The sequence below is a fragment of the Pleurodeles waltl genome, chromosome 9 (genome assembly GCF_031143425.1).
Source record: "Pleurodeles waltl isolate 20211129_DDA chromosome 9, aPleWal1.hap1.20221129, whole genome shotgun sequence".
NCBI classification, from domain to species: domain Eukaryota; kingdom Metazoa; phylum Chordata; class Amphibia; order Caudata; family Salamandridae; genus Pleurodeles; species Pleurodeles waltl.
This window is the reverse complement of record NC_090448.1, coordinates 133,997,726-134,016,783: the sequence shown is the minus strand read 5'-3', so window position 1 is coordinate 134,016,783 and position 19,058 is coordinate 133,997,726. Positions and strand designations below refer to the sequence as shown.

General features: G+C 44.6%; 1 protein-coding gene across 2 annotated transcripts in view; it reads left to right on the top strand.

Moving 5' to 3' along the window:
* FAM120A (family with sequence similarity 120 member A) overlaps positions 1-19,058 on the top strand; it is a 405,119-nt gene that overhangs the window by 272,494 nt on the left and 113,567 nt on the right. The gene's annotated exons all lie outside the window — the stretch shown is intronic.

The window sequence follows — 19,058 nt, the reverse complement described above, 5'->3', positions numbered from 1 at the left end:
GCCGTGCAGACCAGACATACTGATGAAATTCGGAGACCTGATGGTTCACCCCAATATTTCTGCCTTGAATTTGGCTGTATGGCTCCTCAGCTAGTACAGTACGGAAACTTAAACTTGCCACAAGACTTCATGTAGATCCGCAAGGAGGCTAAACAACCTTCCACTCGCTCCGCCTTCAAATGGAAGAGATTTTCAAGCTGGTGTTCCTCTAAGAACGTGGACCCGACTGCTTGCTAAGAGGATGTGATTATACCATATATTCTACACTTGGCTATATCTGGCTTGCAATTCTCTTCTATAAAGGTTCATCTGGCAGCTCTTACTGCCTACAAGAAATGTCTGTCACTATCCTCTTTTTTTCCAAACCCTGTCTTGAAGGATTTCTTAAAGGGCTTGAAGAAGGTTTGACCTCCCATTAGGTGTCCCTCGCCTCCCTGGAAACTCAATATAGTGCTTTCCCGCCTTATGCGGGATCCCTTTGAACCCATCCACCTGCCTTCCACCTTATGTGGAAGGCAGCTTTCCTGGTAGTGATATCATCAGTTCGCCGGGTTAGCACAACACAGGTATTAGGATCTAATGAACCATACCCTGGCTTTTATTCTAGCAAAGTGATTGAGAACTCACCTGAAATTCCTTCCTAAGGTAGTTTCGGAATTCCATGTAAACCAGACAATCTCATTGCCTACATTCTTTCACAATCCCTCTACTCCAGCAGAAAGATCTCTCCATTCACTGGATGTTAGGAAGGTTCTGAAATGTTATCTCGACAAGACAAAAGATATCCGCCGAACGGACCAAGTGTTTATTAACTGTGGCCCGGTCTGCACTGGATTAGCCACCTCCAAACAGTTCATCTTCAGATGGATAGTTCCATGTGTTTTGTTGTGCTACCAAATATCTCATAACTCACTAGCAGCTAAACCTAAGGCACACTCTACTAAGGGGAAGGCAGCTACTGCTGCTTTACTGCGCAATATCCAGACATTTGTAAAGCAGCTGCCTGGAAATCGGTACATACTTTCACCAAGCACTACTGCCTAGACTCTGATGCAAGAGCGGGTGCTCAAGTGGCCAGGCTTCCCTCAGAAATCGGTTTGCCTAAAATGCCTAGGTGACCCTCTGTCTTCTCCACCACGATATGTGGGGGATGGGCTTGCTACTCTAGTTCGTGCTTATGATTATACAAGGAAATCCCCTACGAGAAAAGGAATAGTTTCTTACCTATAACTCCTGTTCTCTCGTAGGGGTATTTCCGTGATAAGTCTTAAGCAACCCTCTCTCCTCCCCGGTGTAATGGACAGAGGTATCCTTGCAACCTTCATATCTCGCACATCGCCTTCAAAAAGAACTAAAGCAACTGCCACCAGCTAGGCATGATGGGATGCTGGTGGTCCCTTGGTTCTTAAAGGCACAACCTCTATTTTAGCCCTAAAATGGCAACCTGTGAGGCTACTCTGCCACCCTCCCCTCCCCCACATCTGTCATAAAAAAAAAAAAAATTGTGAAGGAGATTTATACTGTTTGCAAACCAATCTAAATTATACTCATTTTTACTATATTGGCCCTTTTTTGACTTCACAATGACAAATCTGACCATTGTAGCCTAGGTATATAGGTTGCATTTTCTGTCTTTTTCCTAAGTGTCTTTACAGGCCTTCCTGAAGGACAGCAAAAATCTCAACTTAAGAAAACATATTAAAGAACTGCTCTGGGGTCCCCAAATGTGGCTGGGGACTATTCAGTGCTTATGACTTATCATGGAAATACCCCTACGAGAGAAGAGGAGTTACGGGTAGGAAACTATTCCTTTTTGCCTCGCTTACTATTGACACTTTGTGTAGATTAACCAACATCAAGTGAGATACTGCAATTTGCATTCCTTTAACTGCAATGCCCATCAGACACTCAAGTCATAAATTCTGACATTACAGAGAAATTGCTTAACTCGACCAATGGCATATTTCAGGACTGGCTTCTTAGGTTTTCAGTGAGGCGAAGTGAAGATGTACTCTGTAGACAACATAGTGGATTCAATGATAGATGATGGTCCCGATCCTCTAAAACTGAAAAAAATGATCTAACATTTCATAGGCGTTACTTGTGAAAAGGAGCAATATAGTTTTGTGGTGACCCCACGTTTGACAAACACTCCTGAAGTTTGAAGTTCAGTTTCAGCCATTCAAATCTTACTAATTAAGGGCCAATCTTAGATAAAGTCTTTGAAAATACTGTCTCTTCCTAATTACAGAGTGAATCAAGTCCTGTACTCTTTTTCTCACTGTAATGACGGTCACAATTTAGGCCCCTGAGTAGCACAAAATACATTCAGGTGGTTGATGTGCCAGTGGAATCTACAATGTCCGCTCCAGTCTTGCTACCCTTTCCTTTCCACAGTATTTGACCAATGGCCATGTACAGCATCAGTAACTGGATTCGCTGGCAATGCCCTGTATCAATTTGCTTCCAAGTAGATGAGCAGCCACAAGATGATCGAAAGGAACACCTTCACATTGTAGAACAATCCATGTCACCTGGGTTCTGTAAGACCCAAGCTTAATACCAGTCTTCCTAAATCCCTTCATGGATCCTTTTTTACCTCCTAGATACAAACATCAATGTGAACGATTACAAGCAAGATCGGCAGCTCTACTTAAAGAGCTCATCTGGTAATTGTTTCAACAGCCTGACAGAGTGGCTCATCACCATTTAAGCCTACATGTCAAAGGCTTATATTCCTCTGTATCTCATTAAAACAGTTTCTTCTTATATATTGTAACATTACAAGAATTCCTTGGTGCAGGCAACTTCAGCGATATTACTATGGAACTCTAAAACACCACAGTTTTTATTCCACATAATTGCAGTCTGACTCAGGACCTTTGTAGTTTATCAGAACCAGCCATACTGGTGCAGGGTTCTTCTCTTTGGAGCAAGGGCATATCTCCCAGGTCTTCACCACAAAAAACCACTAAAGAACAGATTCCGTCCTCCCGTTTGAACCATCAAGATCCTGAAAACGTATGGTTGTAGCATGTTTTGCTGTTGGTACACAGGCTTTGCATACTCCAGCAACCCAGGGTTACGTCCGGGCATTGCAGATTGTTTTTTCTTAAAAAATGTTCTCAGTCACGAGGTGTTGAGTGACTCCTACCTTCGTCTACAATGCACATGGGCTTCAGGTCCACACTTAATTATTGTCTTCCATTGGATTAGGACGTGAAAAGCAACTGTTTCAATACGGTTTGTTTTCTGTGCATAAGCGATGGGCTCTGCAGCGTCTGATTGGTTCCAGAAAAAACATTGCATTGAAACCGTATTTTGATGTCTTCAGTCAAATTATTTTGAAGAATTGGGATAAAATAGCATTGTAATCTTTCTCCAACACATCAGGAGTGAGAATGACCCCTTTTGTCAAGCTTTCAGGTAGGGGGGGGGGGGGGGGGGGGGGGGGGGGGGGGGGGAGGGGTGAAACAAACCTTTAAGCTATAGAAGAGAAAAATGCGGTGCACATTACAGGATGCAGCTTGTTTGCAGAACCAGACTCTTTCGATATCCAGGAAGTACTGCTGGGTCCTTCAGAACCACAAAGACATCAAGAAATCACCAAGCCCAAAGATACTCTCATTATAGAGGCCTCTGATGAAGAACACAGCCATTTCAAGTCGAATTGGTCAACATCATCTGCAGAGAACACATCGAGGTCTGTAGGTAACGATCCGAGGCTTGGGGACAAAATGCTTTGAAAACGACAATATTTTGATGAGGAGCAGAGTACCAGCCAAAATAAGATCACAAGACCATGCTTTTGGTGTCCAGTCAGAGCTGAGACAAAATATCGGAGCCCAGCGAGCAGACTAAAACTCCTTAAGTGCTTAAAATTCCAAAGAGACATAAAGCTTCGACCTTGAAAGCTTCGAGGCCCCAAAATTTGAAACAAACCGAAATCAAGGGGAGATTTTGACTTCAGTTTTAGTGATTACCAATCTTTGAAAGACTGTCCGAAGAGCTCTGCGCTTTCCAAAAATGTCATGCTTCCCCCTGTTCCGAAGAAAATAAACTTAAATTTGAGAGAAAATATTAGAGTATGTGGCACCTCCACATTCTGGACACAAGACAGGGAGCACAAAGAATACATTCTACATGATTGAATTAACAACTTAACTCCAGACTGCAGGGTCCTGTTGCCACTCCATCAGATTTCATGAGTGTGATGCTTTGCCATTAAGCCATGGAAAAAAAGCACTTTCACACAGCCGTTTTTACCCTTACAAGAGATCCTGTTCAGTTTTCTGACCTGTCCTGTGTCCTGACTACATTAATATAGATACCTTACTTATGCACTTGCTACAAACACTGTTATTTAAATCAGCATAGCAGACAGACCGCCTCTGCTAATGTGATTGTATACTCACACTACCATTGACAACATGATGGTGTTTTCTGACCTCTTTAGTCGTTAGCCTTGAAAAAGCCTAGGCCTCTGTGGCGCACAAAGGGCGAAACACTTGTAGACTGACCCAATTTCTCAAAAATACCAAAATGCTAATAATGTTTTTCTGATCCTAATTTGTTTTTATTGAATGCTTGAGATTTATCTTATTGAAAACCCACAGCATTGTCAAACTGTCTACCCTATACACCTCAAACTGTTCTTGTATTCATGGGTCTCTGGGTGTATCGCCACCTCCTAGGTATAAGTCTTACTTCCACATTTGAAGCCATTTTAAGGTAGCTTAGTCCCTGGGGTACTAGTCTTCCTCTTTTTTTACTTATATTTCTAGGATAAATACTGAATACAATCATGGGGACTGGATACCCCAGCGACCAGAGGCCGATCACATTTCAACAGCTACTGCCTCTTTTGCCCTTCTACCCTTGCAGTATCAGTAAGAACTGTAATGAGACCACTCAGGAATGATGAATGATTCATAGCGATTGTCACGAGCTGGATTACACATGCAGCCGCTGAAGCAATGCTTCACCAGTCAGTGATCACAAGCTGAGGGTCATTGTGAGTGACAATCTATTGCTGATACAGACCAGTACACATAATACCTTGTATTGGTGGAACAGCATCAACTTGTTAATCAGAAGGCCTTTTTTTAGAACATCACCTGCAGGTGCCTGTTACCACAGATGCATCGTTCTTCATTTGGGGCACACAAAACTATTCGAGGAACATGGGATTCAGTCCATAACACCAAACATATCAATTATTTGGAGCTCCCCGCTATATTTCTGGCACTATGAGCATTGTATGTAAAGATAACGAACAAGACTTCCTTGATCAAAACAGACAGCATGACTGCAGTGTATTACATTAAAAGCAAGGAGCATATGCTACCTTCATCTTTCCCATCTAGCCCAAAAGGTTTGGAACTGGGCTATTCACATCATACACATCCTGGTGGAACATCACCTAGTAGTAGTATTTTTCAGACCTGTTACCAGGGCACATCAACAGTTACACAAGTAGGAACTTTACAGGCAAACCCTACAAACGTATTCCCAAAAAATGTGGTGCTCAAACAGTAAATCTGCAGCAAATGAAAAAGCAACATTTTCAATCTTTGCTGCCAAAAATCAGCACCCAAAGTCCATAGGCAAAGCACTGTGGATTAACTGGTCAGGGATTTTTGCATATGCTTCTCTGCCTTTCATTTTGGCAGAATGGGTACAAAACATCACTATATTGCACCCTTTTATAGAACCACAAAATAAAGGGAGCATGTAGCCTCAAATAGGCAGGTCGCGCAGTTTGCCAAATGGATACTACTAGGAACTCTTGAGTCATCCACCCAGTCTTTAGCATCTTGCAGTCCAGGGTTTGTGAAGCAGTTCTGGTTTTTAAGAGAAGGAACCCCGAACATTGTTTTCCTTTCAAAGGCTGACTTTCTGGCAATTTTTTGTCTAAAAGGCTGCTTGTTTTGTATGTTCTCTTCATTCAATATTTTTAATATAATTTACAACAACATTTTTTTCTGAAAGTACCTTTTTCTTTTTTTTTTTCTTTCATTCTAAGGGCACCATGCTGACTCTTTGGCAGGTTCCCTTTTGTGTAGAGGTAAGACGTCCTGGAAGAATGAACACAATATTTGTTTGATCAGTCTCCCAGAGTCTCACTCCATTACAAGTTGTAAAATCGGTCTGGACGGGCATCACAGCTACCCTAGGAATGCAGAGAAGGTGCACCTCAGTGCAAAGCAGATTGAAGGTAGATGCGCTTCTTTGTTGTTCATATACTCTTCTGACCAGGTCTGAATCCCCTTTAGGACTTTCAGGTAGTTCCTCGAGATGCTGGCACTCATATCTGTGTGGAGGGAGTGGATGTTAAGAATTTCAGGTATTTTTCTTGCCAGTGTCTGATGGTTCCTTTTAGGGAAATAAGTCTCTATGGCACTGGTGCTACGAGGACCCATCCTTCATTCCTGCGGCACCCGGAAGCCAAATGTTTAACCTTTTCAGGATGCATAACCTTCCCACATGTACCAGTGGTGGAGGATGACTCGTCTCCTAGAGGCTCAGAGGGTCTATCTGGTCCCATTAGTATTACCTTGTGTGGGAGACGGTCTTTCAGTGTGACCTGTGTCAGCTACACAAAGCAAGTGGAGAAGAGATGTGGTTTGTGCAGTGCAACCTGAGGTCACCCAGATTAAACTCAAGAATGAAAAGCACTGAAAGGTCTAATGGATCCAGATCTCACACTCCAAGAAGGGTGACATCTTCAGGATCAGACATGAGGGGATTCTTTTTTAGAACTCCGGATTCACTAAGACAACAGTCATGCAAACCATAATTTGCACAATATATGTGATGCTCCTGATCTCCCACTTAACAGATGCAGTGACAAATGTTTTAGTTCCTGTAGGAAGTTGGCTCTGTGTATACTATTTCAAAGTGAGAATTAGTGTGCACAGAGCCCAAGGTTTCCCTTAGAGGTAAGATAGTGGCAAAAGTAGATAATTCTAATGCTCTATTTTGTGGTAGTGTGGTCAAGCAGTAGGCTTACCAGAGGGTAGTGTTAAGAATTTGTTGTACACACACAGGCAATAAATGAGGAACACACACTCAAAGACTTACTCCAGGCCAATAGGTTTTTATATTAAAAAATATATTTTCTTAGTTTATTTTAAGAACCACAGGTTCAAGATTCACAGTTAATACTTTAAACGTGAGGTACTTCACTCAGATACTTTAGGAACTTTGAATAAAAGCAATATCACATACAGTCTTTGTAAAAATAACAATAAGCTATTTTCAAAGTGGACACTGCAAAAAATCAACAGTTCCTGGGGGAGGTAAGTAAAGGTTAGTTTTGCAGGTAGTAAAACACTTACAAGTCTCAAAGTTGGGGCATAGGTAGCCCACCGTTGGGGGGTTCACCCCAAAGTTACCACACCAGCAGCTCAGGGCCGGTTAGGTGCAGAGGTCAAAGAGGTGCCCAAAACATATAGGCTTCAATGGAGAACAGGGGAGCCCCGGTTTCAGTCTGCCAGCAGTAAGTACCCGCGTCCTTGGAGGGCAGACCAGGGAGGTTTTGTAGGGCACCGGGGGGGACACAAGAAGGCACAGAAAGTACACCCGCAGGGGCGGCCGGGTGCAGTGTGCAAACAGGCGGCGGGTTTTTAGGTAGAAAGTTAATGGAGGGACCCGGGGATCACTTCAACGATGCAGGCAGGCACGGGGGCTCCTCGGGGTAGCCACCAGCTGGGCTAGGGAGAGGGTTGCCTGGGGGTCGCTCCTGCACTGGAGTTCGGTTCCTTCAGTTCCTGGGCGCTGCGGGTGCAGTGTTGGTTCCAGGAGTCTGGTCCCTTGTTACAGGCAGTCGCGGTCAGAGGGAGCTTCTGGATTCTCTCTGCAGGCATCGCTGTGGGGGCTCAGGGTCGTCTCTGGTTACTCACGGGCTCGCAGTCACCGGGGAGTCCTCCCTGAGGTGTTTGTTTTCTGCAGGTCGAGCCGGGGGCGTTGGGTGCAGAGTGGAAAGTCTCACGCTTCTGCCGGGAAACTTGAAGTCTTTAAAGTTGCTTCTTTGTTGCAAAGAAGTTGCAGGTTTTTTAACAGAGCCGCTGTTCACTGGAGTTTCTTGGTCCTTGGGTGCAGGGCAGTCCTCTGAGGCTTCAGAGGTCGCTGGTCCCTATTGGATGCGTCACTGTTGCAGTTTTCTTCGAAGTTGGGAGACAGACTGGTAGGGCTGGGGCCAAAGCAGTTTTCGTCTGTCTTCTCTGCTGGGCTTCAGGTCAGCAGTCCTTATTCTTGTTAAGGTTGCAGGAATCTAGTTTCCTAGGTTCTGGGGAGCCCCTAAATACTGAATTTAGGGGTGTGTTTAGGCCTGTGAGGGCAGTAGCTACACCCTCTTTGTGCCTCCTCCCTATGGGGAGGGTGGCACATCCCTAATCGTATTGGGGGAATCCTCCACACTCAAGACAGAGGATTTCTCAAGGCAGGGGTCACTTCAGCTCAGGACACCTTAGGGGCTGTCCTGACTGGTTGGTGACTCCTCCTTGTTTTTCTCATTATCTCCTCCAGCCTTGCTGCCAAAAGTGGGGGCAGTGGCTGGAGGGGGGGGGGGGGGGGGTGGCATCTCCACTGGCTGGGATGCCCTGGGGCGCTGTAACAAAAGGGGTGAGACTTTGAGGCTCATGGCCAGGTGTTACAGTTCCTGCAGGGGAGGTGAGAAGCACCTCCACCCAGTACAGGCTTTGTTCCTGGCACTCTCCCCATGTGGCCAGCAACATGTCTGGTGTGTGGCAGGCTGGCCGGAACTGGTCAGCCTACACTGGAAGTCGGGTATGTTTTCAGGGGACATCTCTAAGATGCCCTCTGGGTGTATTTTTACAATAAATTGCACAGTGGCATCAGTGTGCATTTATTGGTCTGAGAAGTTTGATACCAAACTTCCCAGTTTTCAGTGTAGCCATTATGGTACTGTGGAGTTAGTGTTTGACAAACTCACAGACCATATTATCTTATGGCTACCCTGCGCTTACAATGTCTAAGGTTTTGCTTAGACACTGTAGGGGCATAGTGCTCATGCACATATGCCCTCACCTGTGGTATAGTGCACCCTGCCTTAGGGCTGTAAGTCCTGCTAGAGGGGTGACCTACCTATGCCACAGGCAGTGTGAGGTTGGCATGGCACTTTTGAGGGGAGTGCCATGTCGACTTAGTCATTTTCTCCCCACCAGCGCACATAAGCTGAGAGGCAGTGTGCATGTGCTGAGTGAGTGGTCTCTAGGGTGGCATAAGACATACTACAGCCCTTTGAGACCTTCCCTGGCATCAGGGCCCTTGGTACCACGGGTACCAATTACAAGGGACTTACCTGGGTGCCAGGATTGTGCCAATTGTGGAGACAAAAGTACAGTTTAGGGAAAGAACACTGGTGCTGGGGCCTGGTTAGCAGGGTCCCAGCACACTTTCAAATCATAACTTAGCATCAGCTAAAAGTCAGGGGGTAACCATGCCAAGGAGGCATTTCCTTACAGTTCCTCTTACAGATGTGGTTACGTGTGACATTAGCTGTACCACTTTTCAGAGACAATTTGCGGATCACAAATTGTATCCTCAATTCAAAGCAGAAGCTTTACAGCTTGGTGCCGCAAACTCAGACCATACTGCATCTGTGCTTCAGGAACCGGGACAGCAAATCCAACAGCAGGTCATCAATAATCTAATAAGCTTGCCCTGGGTTTGGGGATTTGTAGCTTGTGTTTGCGGTACCGTAGAACCTTCCAGAGAATTTAGATTATGGTTCTGCTAACCTCTCTGCAAATCCAGCATTTGATTTAGATATGGGGGGGACACTTTGGTGCCCCCCCACTAGGGTGAAGTTGTACTCACTTAGCCCTTAAGTGCTGTTTCACTATTTTTGTTGTTTCAAGACTCAGAGAATGAGTTCTGACATCCCAGAATGGCGGCTTCAACTTTTTTGCTGTGTTGTAAGCATCCAATCTGAGGCCTTCGGTAATGTGAACCCATTTCTGGGTTCACATAACAAGTTGGCTGGAGAAAAACACTCCTGCAGTCAAGAAGATTGAACTATTTCCTGAACTCTTGAATCCACAGAGCTCCGCAAATCCCGAGTTAGCAAAACACAGCAAATCAACTGTCTAGATATCTCTAAAATGTAACCTCTTCATGCCCAAAGCTAGAACATTTTTAAAAGCTAATTTCAGAAACTAATTGTAAGGAAATGCCTCCTTGGCATGGTTACCCCCTGACTTTTTGCCTTTGCTGATGCTATGTTTTGAATTGAAAGTGTGCTGAGGCCTGCTAACCAGGCCCCAGCACCAGTGTTCTTTCCCTAGCCTGTACTTTTGTATCCACAATTGGCACACCCTGGCATCCAGATAAGTCCCTGGTAACTGGTACCTCTGGTACCAAGGGCCCTGATGCCAGGGAAGGTCTCTAAGGGCTGCAGCATGACTTGTGCCACCCTGGAGACCCCTCACTCAGCACAGACACACTGCTTACCAGCTTGTGTGTGCTAGTGAGAACAAAATGAGTAAGTCGACATGGCACTCCCCTCAGGGTGCCATGCCAGCCTCTCACTGCCTATGCAGTATAAGTAAGACACCCCTCTAGCAGGCCTTACAGCCCTAAGGCAGGGTGCACTATACCATAGGTGAGGGCACCAGTGCATGAGCACTGTGCCCCTACAGTGTCTAAGCAAAACCTTAGACATTGTAAGTGCAGGGTAGCCATAAGAGTATATGGTCTGGGAGTCTGTTTTACACGAACTCCACAGCACCATAATGGCTACACTGAAAACTGGGAAGTTTGGTATCAAACTTCTCAGCACAATAAATGCACACTGATGCCAGTGTACATTTTATTGTAAAATACACCACAGAGGGCACCTTAGAGGTGCCCCCTGAAACTTAACCGACTATCTGTGTAGGCTGACTGGTTCCAGCAGCCTGCCACACTAGAGACATGTTGCTGGCCCCATGGGGAGAGTGCCTTTGTCACTCTGAGGCCAGTAACAAAGCCTGCACTGGGTGGAGATGCTAACACCTCCCCCAGGCAGGAGCTGTAACACCTGGCGGTGAGCCTCAAAGGCTCACCCCTTTGTCACAGCACAGCAGGACACTCCAGCTAGTGGAGTTGCCCGCCCCCTCCGGCCACGGCCCCCACTTTTGGCGGCAAGGCTGGAGGAAACAAAGAAAACAACAAGGAGGAGTCACTGGCCAGTCAGAACAGCCCCTAAGGTGTCCTGAGCTGAAGTGACTCTAACTTTTAGAAATCCTCCATCTTGCAGATGGAGGATTCCCCCAATAGGATTAGGGATGTGACCCCCTCCCCTTGGGAGGAGGCACAAAGAGGGTGTACTCACCCTCAGGGCTAGTAGCCATTGGCTACTAACCCCCCAGACCTAAACACGCCCTTAAATTTAGTATTTAAGGGCTTCCCTGAACCTAGGAAAACAGATTCCTGCAACTACAAGAAGGACTGCTGAGCTGAAAAACCCCTGCAGAGGAAGAACAGAAGACACCAACTGCCTTGGCCCCAGACTTACCGGCCTGTCTCCTGCCTTCCAAAAGAAACCTGCTCCAGCAACGCTTTCCAAGGGACCAGCGACCTCTGAATCCTGAGGACTGCCCTGCTTCAAGAAAGACCAGAAACTCCCGAGGACAGCGGCACTGCTCCAAAAGAACTGCAACTTTGTTTCAAGGAGCAGATTTAAAGACCCCTGCAACTCCCCGCAAGAAGCGTGAGACTTGCAACACTGCACCCGGCGACCCCGACTCGACTGGTGGAGAAACAACGCTTCAGGGAGGACCCTCCGGCGACTCTACGACTGTGAGTAACCAAAGTTGTCCCCCCTGAGCCCCCACAGCGACGCCTGCAGAGGGAATCCCGAGGCTCCCCCTGACCGCGACTGCCTGAACTCCATTTCCCGACAGTTGGAAAAGACTCTGCACCCGCAGCCCCCAGCACCTAAAGAAACGGAACTCCTGTGCAGGAGTGATCCCCAGGAGGCCCTCTCCCTTGCCCATGTGGTGGCTACCCCGAGGAGCCCCCCCCTTGCCTGCCTGCAACGCTGAAGAGATCCCTTGATCTCTCATTGAAAACCATTACAAACCCGACGTGTGTTTGCACACTGCACCCGGCCGCCCCCGCGCTGCTGAGGGTGTACTTTTTGTGCTGACCTGTGTCCCCCCGGTGCCCTACAAAACCCCCCTGGTCTGCCCTCCGAAGACGCGGGTACTTACCTGCTGGCAGACTGGAACCGGGGCACCCCCTTCTCTCCATTGAAGCCTATGCGTTTTGAGCACCTCTTTGACCTCTGCACCTGACCGGCCCTGAGCTGCTGGTGTGGTAACTTTGGGGTTGCTCTGAACCCCCAACGGTGGGCTACCTTGGACCAAAAACTGAAACCTGTAAGTGACTTACTTACCTGTTAAAACTAACATTACTTTACCTCCCCCAGGAACTGTGAAAATTGCACTGTGTCCACTTTTAAAACAGCTTATTGTGTTTTATGTGAAAAGTATACATGCTAATGAAATGATTCAAAGTTCCTAAAGTACTTACCTGCAATACCTTTCAAATGAGATATTACATGTAAAATTTGAACCTGTGGTTCTTAAAATAAACTAAGAAAAGATATTTTTCTATAACAAAACCTATTGGCTGGATTTGTCTCGGAGTGTGTGTTCCTCATTTATTGCCTGTGTGTATGTACAACAAATGCTTAACACTACTCCTTTGATAAGCCTACTGCTCGACCACACTACCACAAAATAGAGCATTAGTATTATCTCTTTTTCCACTATCTTACCTCTAAGGGGAACCCTTGGACTCTGTGCATGCTATTCCTTACTTTGAAATAGCACATACAGAGCCAACTTCCTACACCAGTAATTAGCGTTTGTAGTTGTGCTCTCTCTCTTTCTCTTAATTTGGTAAAGTATGAAGTTGTTTTAATCCCCCTTCTCTCTGACTCTCAAAGACCAATTTGTACTGATGCAATACAGAAGCAAAGGCCTGAATCAAGTGTTATCCTGATCAGGCACAATAAAAAGATTTCTTAGTCATAGTATCATTCCTAGAGCTCTTGCTACTCCTTCCTGATTAGCATCGCAATACAAAAGTACTAAGCAGTTCTCTTTCATGCAGCCCACATCTCTTGTATGATTGCAGCTCCTGTGTAATGCCTTCACCAGACCGAGGGTATGATGCTCATTTGAACTTAAGTGATCATATTTCGTGCTGGGGTTAAATAGAGGTGCTTCTGATTGGTGCAAGAGGAGACAAAACATGTGACGCGATTTCCTTGTCCAGTACCGTAAGGTGTTCTTTGGGTGAGGCCAGCATCTTCCTAGTGTTGTCTTTATTTGCAGGCGTAGAATATCACCTAGGTTCATCCCACTCTTTTTCTAGTACAGAAAGGTTCCAAGTTGTCCTTCCACACCGACTTAACTGCAGTGCTAACGTATGCTTCCCAGTAGATTGGACCCTCTGGACATTATTCTGAACTGGCTTTTATAGTGTTTTCCAGAGGACCCTAAGTCATGTCCCTGTTCATATTAATTTTAGAAATTACTGATTTTGATTAGTTATATTGAGGGTATTCAGACCGAGAGATTGACAGCAAATTGACATTAACTCAATTTATTCACCTGATCCACAAGATTTTCCAGTTTATCACATCTGGTTAAGTCTGTGAACAAAATGTCCAAGATGTTTAGCCTATAGGTGTTGCTTTGTGTTGGGTTAGGTTATGGCCTCAGTATTTGACACAGTACTGGTCTCGTGTGATACACTACATTTCTTTCAGTTAGATTGCGATGTCAATGCATTGCCCAATGTTACAAGCCCTTGATCGTAAAAAAAATAATTTATAATCCAGACATCCTCCAGAATGGGGCTAGTTGGTCAAGTTAGCTGGCTAATGTTTTAGAGGCATAAGTTAAAAAGAAAACCTCAACCTCTGTGTATAGAAACTAAAATGGCTTAGGTCAGTCTAAGCCCATTATGTGTCTGTTTTTGGTGAAATTGTCATTTCAACATGACTGCCCAGATAAAAAAAAAAAAGGACAAGGCACATTCATGACTGGTACCTCTTGATAAATAAAACAAGGATGGAGTTTAACGGAGCTTAGTTCAGGGTTGAGCACAATTAACCATATAGTTTATATGTGGCAATAGGACAGACCCAGTCTTTTGAGGCAGCATTGAGTCAATTCAGCCTTCTGAGCACTGAGATTGGGAATTGTGAAGAGACAATTCTTTAATAAAGAAATGTATATTTCATTTATGACAGACCAGGTATTGTCCCCTTCTGCATGTTTCTAATGAAATGCATTGCTCCTATGATATTTGGATGGTGGTCTTCTGTATATGAGCTGACATAATTCCTGTGCATATTTTTACCATAATTGAGTAGCGAAGTTAGATGATAAGATTTATAATCCAGTGATTTCAGGTGTGCTTTTCAGACAGAGCAGGAAGGATTCCAACTTGTAAGGAATAACCATGAGTTAAAGATCCTCTATAACAGCAGTTAGATAAATATAAGCACACGTTTTGTAGGACAACCTTGAGAACCTGTCAGATATTGATGTTTGTTTTTTGACAGGAGCTCCTAAAAACCATTTCAAATTCTGTTGAAAGGTCCACATGTTTAACAATTTAATCCTCAATTGGAGGGTAAACATGCCCTCCAGAAACCACCGTAGATAGTGTCGACAGTAGACACCCATAAGAGTTCAGGAATACAGTAGTAAATTCCTGGCTCTCTTCTGCCTCAGTATCAACTCTAGTAGGGTGTTTTTTTTTTTTTAATAATTGTATCCTTGATAAATGGTGATGTTAGCTCTCCCCCTTACTTTGTGGATATCCATAAATACTTGATTGGTTCCATTGGCTTTAAAATGTCATTCAGAAATGTAAGGCTCAGGTGAACTTTATCAACTTTCCCTTCATCTTTGACAAAACGTGCCTCTTCTGCTGTGTTTGAAAAAATAATTGTAATCATCTTTGTAATATTGGTCTGAAGCATAGTAAGAGACCCATGTCATGATAGGTTGCTCTGAGTTTTTGTATGCCCCTAAAAAGTTCTAGACGCTCCTGACCTGAGGGTGATGACCCAAAAATGAACTCTTGTTAACATGGTTGACCACTGTCCCCACATTCAGGTTGTGACATAATTAATGGTGTGTGGCAGCTGTCGAGTAAAGCCCTTTTTATTGGTAGCCCAAGTTGGGGAGGTTGTCTACTGGGTCCCCTCATTCCCACTGAATGTGATTTGATATTCATTTATTTTGTTAAAAATGTATCTTGGTGCTGCAAACACAATAGAAGCTTAAAACTGAAAAACAGCCACAGAATTACTACAGAAGCAACCAACTTTTCAGCACCTTCAAAAAAAAGACTGGTCAAGATTAGACCTAACGTGAAGGAGAAGAGCGTTCAACAGTTTGGTTGTAACCACAGAGAGAGAGGGGCCATATATCCAGAAGTGTCTCTCACCGGAGAGCTTAACCAGAAAAGCCTTGATGCATTATATTAATAATCTAGCTGTGTTCCCCTTCCACACAAGCCGTGTGCCAGGGGGAACTCGCAGAGTGGCCTCCTCAGTCTTATCCTGTTCCATCACAGGGCTACTTGCTTCTCATATTTGATTATTTATTCACTGAAACAGGAAGATTTCTTTGTCTTCGGCTTCCCAGGATCATGCCAGGTGCAGTTGGTCAGGCTGTCCCTTCAAACAGCAACCCTGAAAAAGGACTGTGGCCTAAGGAATGGCCTCTTTAAAAAAGATGAGCTGCATTAGAATGAAGAAAACAGACATATCTCCAAACTCAACCACACCTAAGTAACAGTGCATTTTACAGGATATCTGTTAGAAATGGGGTCTTTGGTTGACAGTCAGGTTACCCCCTGTTCAAGCAAGAACCCTCACTCTAGTCAGGGTAAAAAATATTCACCCTCAGCTAACCCCTGCTTACCCCCTTGGTAGCTTGGCAGAGCAGTAGGCTCAACTTCAGAGTGCTAGGTGTAAAGTATTTGTACCAACACACACAGTAACTTAATGAAAACACTACAAAATGACACACCAGTTTAGAAAATTGGAAATATTTATCTAAACTAGACCAAAACAACAAAAATCCAACATACACAAGTTATGAATTTTTAAAGCTTAAACTAAAAAATAGCACTTAGAAACACAAAATTCTTCGATGAGATGTTAACACGGCGTCGTGACGGAGTCGTTCCCAACAAGGCGACACCAGCGGCGCCGGACACGGAGTCGCGTAGACCCCCAAGTACAGTACCTTTAGTGACAAGTGAAAACAAATCGATGTGCGAAGTCTGGAATCACGGCGTCTGTCCGAAAACGTTGAATCCGCGCACTTCGAGCGGCGTCGGTCACGCTGTTGTGCGGTGACTTCCATGGAGTCGTGGGCTGCAGCGAAGTCAGGCCTGTGAAGGTCGTCGCGTTCCAGCGAAGATCACGGAGTCGGTTGCAGGCGGTGTCACTAGATTCAGCAGCTGCGTCGGTCTGAAGTCTATTTCCTTGGATTCCCACCAGCTTTCCTTTCAAGGGCCCAGGGACTGGATAGGGCACCACTTGGCAGAGCAGGAGTCTCTCGAGAGACTCCAGGTGCTGGCAGAGAGCAGTTTTTGCTGTCCCTGAGACTTCAAACAACAGGAGGCATGCTCTAAATCAAGCCCTTGGAGATTTCTTCACAAGATGGAAGGCACACAAAGTCCAGTCTTCACCCTCTTACTCTGGCAGAAGCAACAACTGCAGGATAGCTCCACAAAGCACAGTCACAGGCAGGGCAGCACTCATCCTCAGCTCTTCTCCAGGCAGAGGTTCCTTTTGATGTCCAGAAATGATCTAAAGTCTGTGGTTTTGGGTGCCCTTCTTATACCCAATTTCTCCTTTGAAGTAGGCCTACTTCAAAGTAAAGTCTCTTTTGAATGTGAAATCCTGCCTTGGCCAGGCCCCAGACACTCACCGGGGGAACAGAGACTGCATTGTGTGAAGACAGTCACAGCCCTTTCAGGTGTAAGTGACCACTCCTCCCCTCCCTCCTAGCACAGATCACTCATCAGGAAATGCAGACTACACCCCAGCTCCCTTTGTGTCACTGTCTAGTGTGAGGTGCAACCAGCCCAACTGTCAAACTGACCCAGACAGGGAATCCACAAACAGGCAGAGTCACAGAAATGGTATCAGCAGGAAAATGCTCACTTTCTAAAAATGGCATTTTCAAACACACAATCTTAAAATCAACTTTACTAAAAGATGTATTTTTAAATTGTGAGCTCAGAGACCCCAAACTCCACATGTCCATCCGCTCCCAAAGGGAATCTACACTTTAATCAGATTTAAAGGTATCCCTCATGTTAACCTATGAGAAGGACAGGCCTTGCAACAGTGAAAAGCTAATTTAGCAATATTTCACTGTCGGGGCATATAAAACACATTACTGTATGTCCTACCTTAACCATACGCTGCACCCTGCTCTGGGGGCTACCTAGGGCCTACCTTAGGGGTGCCTTACATGTAAGAAAAGGGATGGTTTAGGCATGGCAAGTGGATACACTTGCCAAGTCGTATTTACAGTTAAAACTGCACACACAGACACTGCAGTGGCAGGTCTGAGACATGATTACAGAGCTACTTATGTGGGTGGCACAACCAGTGCTGCAGGCCCACTAGTAGCATTTGATTTACAGGCCCTGGCACCTCTAGTGCACCTTACTAGGGAATTACTAGTAAATCAAATATGCCAATCATGGATAAACCAATCAACCATACAATTTACAGAGAGAGCATATGCACTTTAGCACGGGTTAGCAGTGGCAAAGTCCTCAAAGTTCAAAAGCCAACAGCAACCGGTCAGAAAAAATAGGAGGCAGGAGGCAAAAAGATTGGGGATGACCCTGCATAAGCAAAAAAGTCCAACAATATCGATTACCTTGGTCCTGAACTGTCTGAACAAAGCACACCTTGCATTGATTGGCTTTGTAGTTTCAATTGTGGCTTTTAACGCTTGTGAGTCAAAGAAAAAATGACTGCGTTCTACCTAGTTGGGTTGGGTTCTTGCAGGTCCTTGCAAGCATTAGCCTAGCAGGAACATTAGCGCTCACTCTCCATTAGGTGACATGCTTCATCATTGGGCCACGCTCCTCATCAGGCCAGCGCTGCAATGCCTGAAGGCCCTACTGGAGAGCTCTTTCCTTATATCCATATATATCCTATGCTTAAAAACTTTTCTTGATAAACAGACATTTGAGGTGAGCAAATCTAGAGTGTCGCTGGTTTTGCAGAGTGCTCATTACTGGAGCGGCTGTCCACCTAAACTTGGAAACTCCCCAGAGGTGATGCGTTTCGGCCGGAGCCTTCAACTGGCCATAGAGTTGCTATCATTATAGAATGTTCTTAAAGAAGAGTCCCCCCTCCCAACACTAATAAATAACATGCAAGAAACAACAGGAAACACAGTGCATTACGTTTGCTTCACAAATCCTCCATATTAGAGAGAACCTCACAGAATATATAAATAACTGGATGTTATAAAAAATATTACATATTCATTTTCTTTCGACAACCTTCTTCTCATTTTTCAACATAATTCCTTTAGTTTCCTACTAAATAATTTTCATTTGTTTACTAGTTTGACATGCTCATTTCCCTATTAAACGGTTCTAGTGAACATACAGTCAAATTACTAATCATATTTTTGCTTAACTTTATTCGAATTGTATAAGCCCAATTCATTAGTCATAATTCATAAAGTACTTATACCAATTATGACATTGTAAGATTTCATATTTCATTGAGTCATTGATAATCAAAACGTTAGGGCTCCAGTACCTTCTACTTGTAAAGTACCAAGTCATATTGATTTCCCTTAATGTCAACCCATCATATTACGTTACAATTAGTAAGCCCTCTATTCTTTCTCTAATTTTCATTAAGCAGCTGTTTAAAATTTTGAACACATTTCAGAACACAACACTATTGTAATCTGACTATACAAGACATTAACACTACTTGGACATATAAACATTTCAAACAAGTATCACTGAGG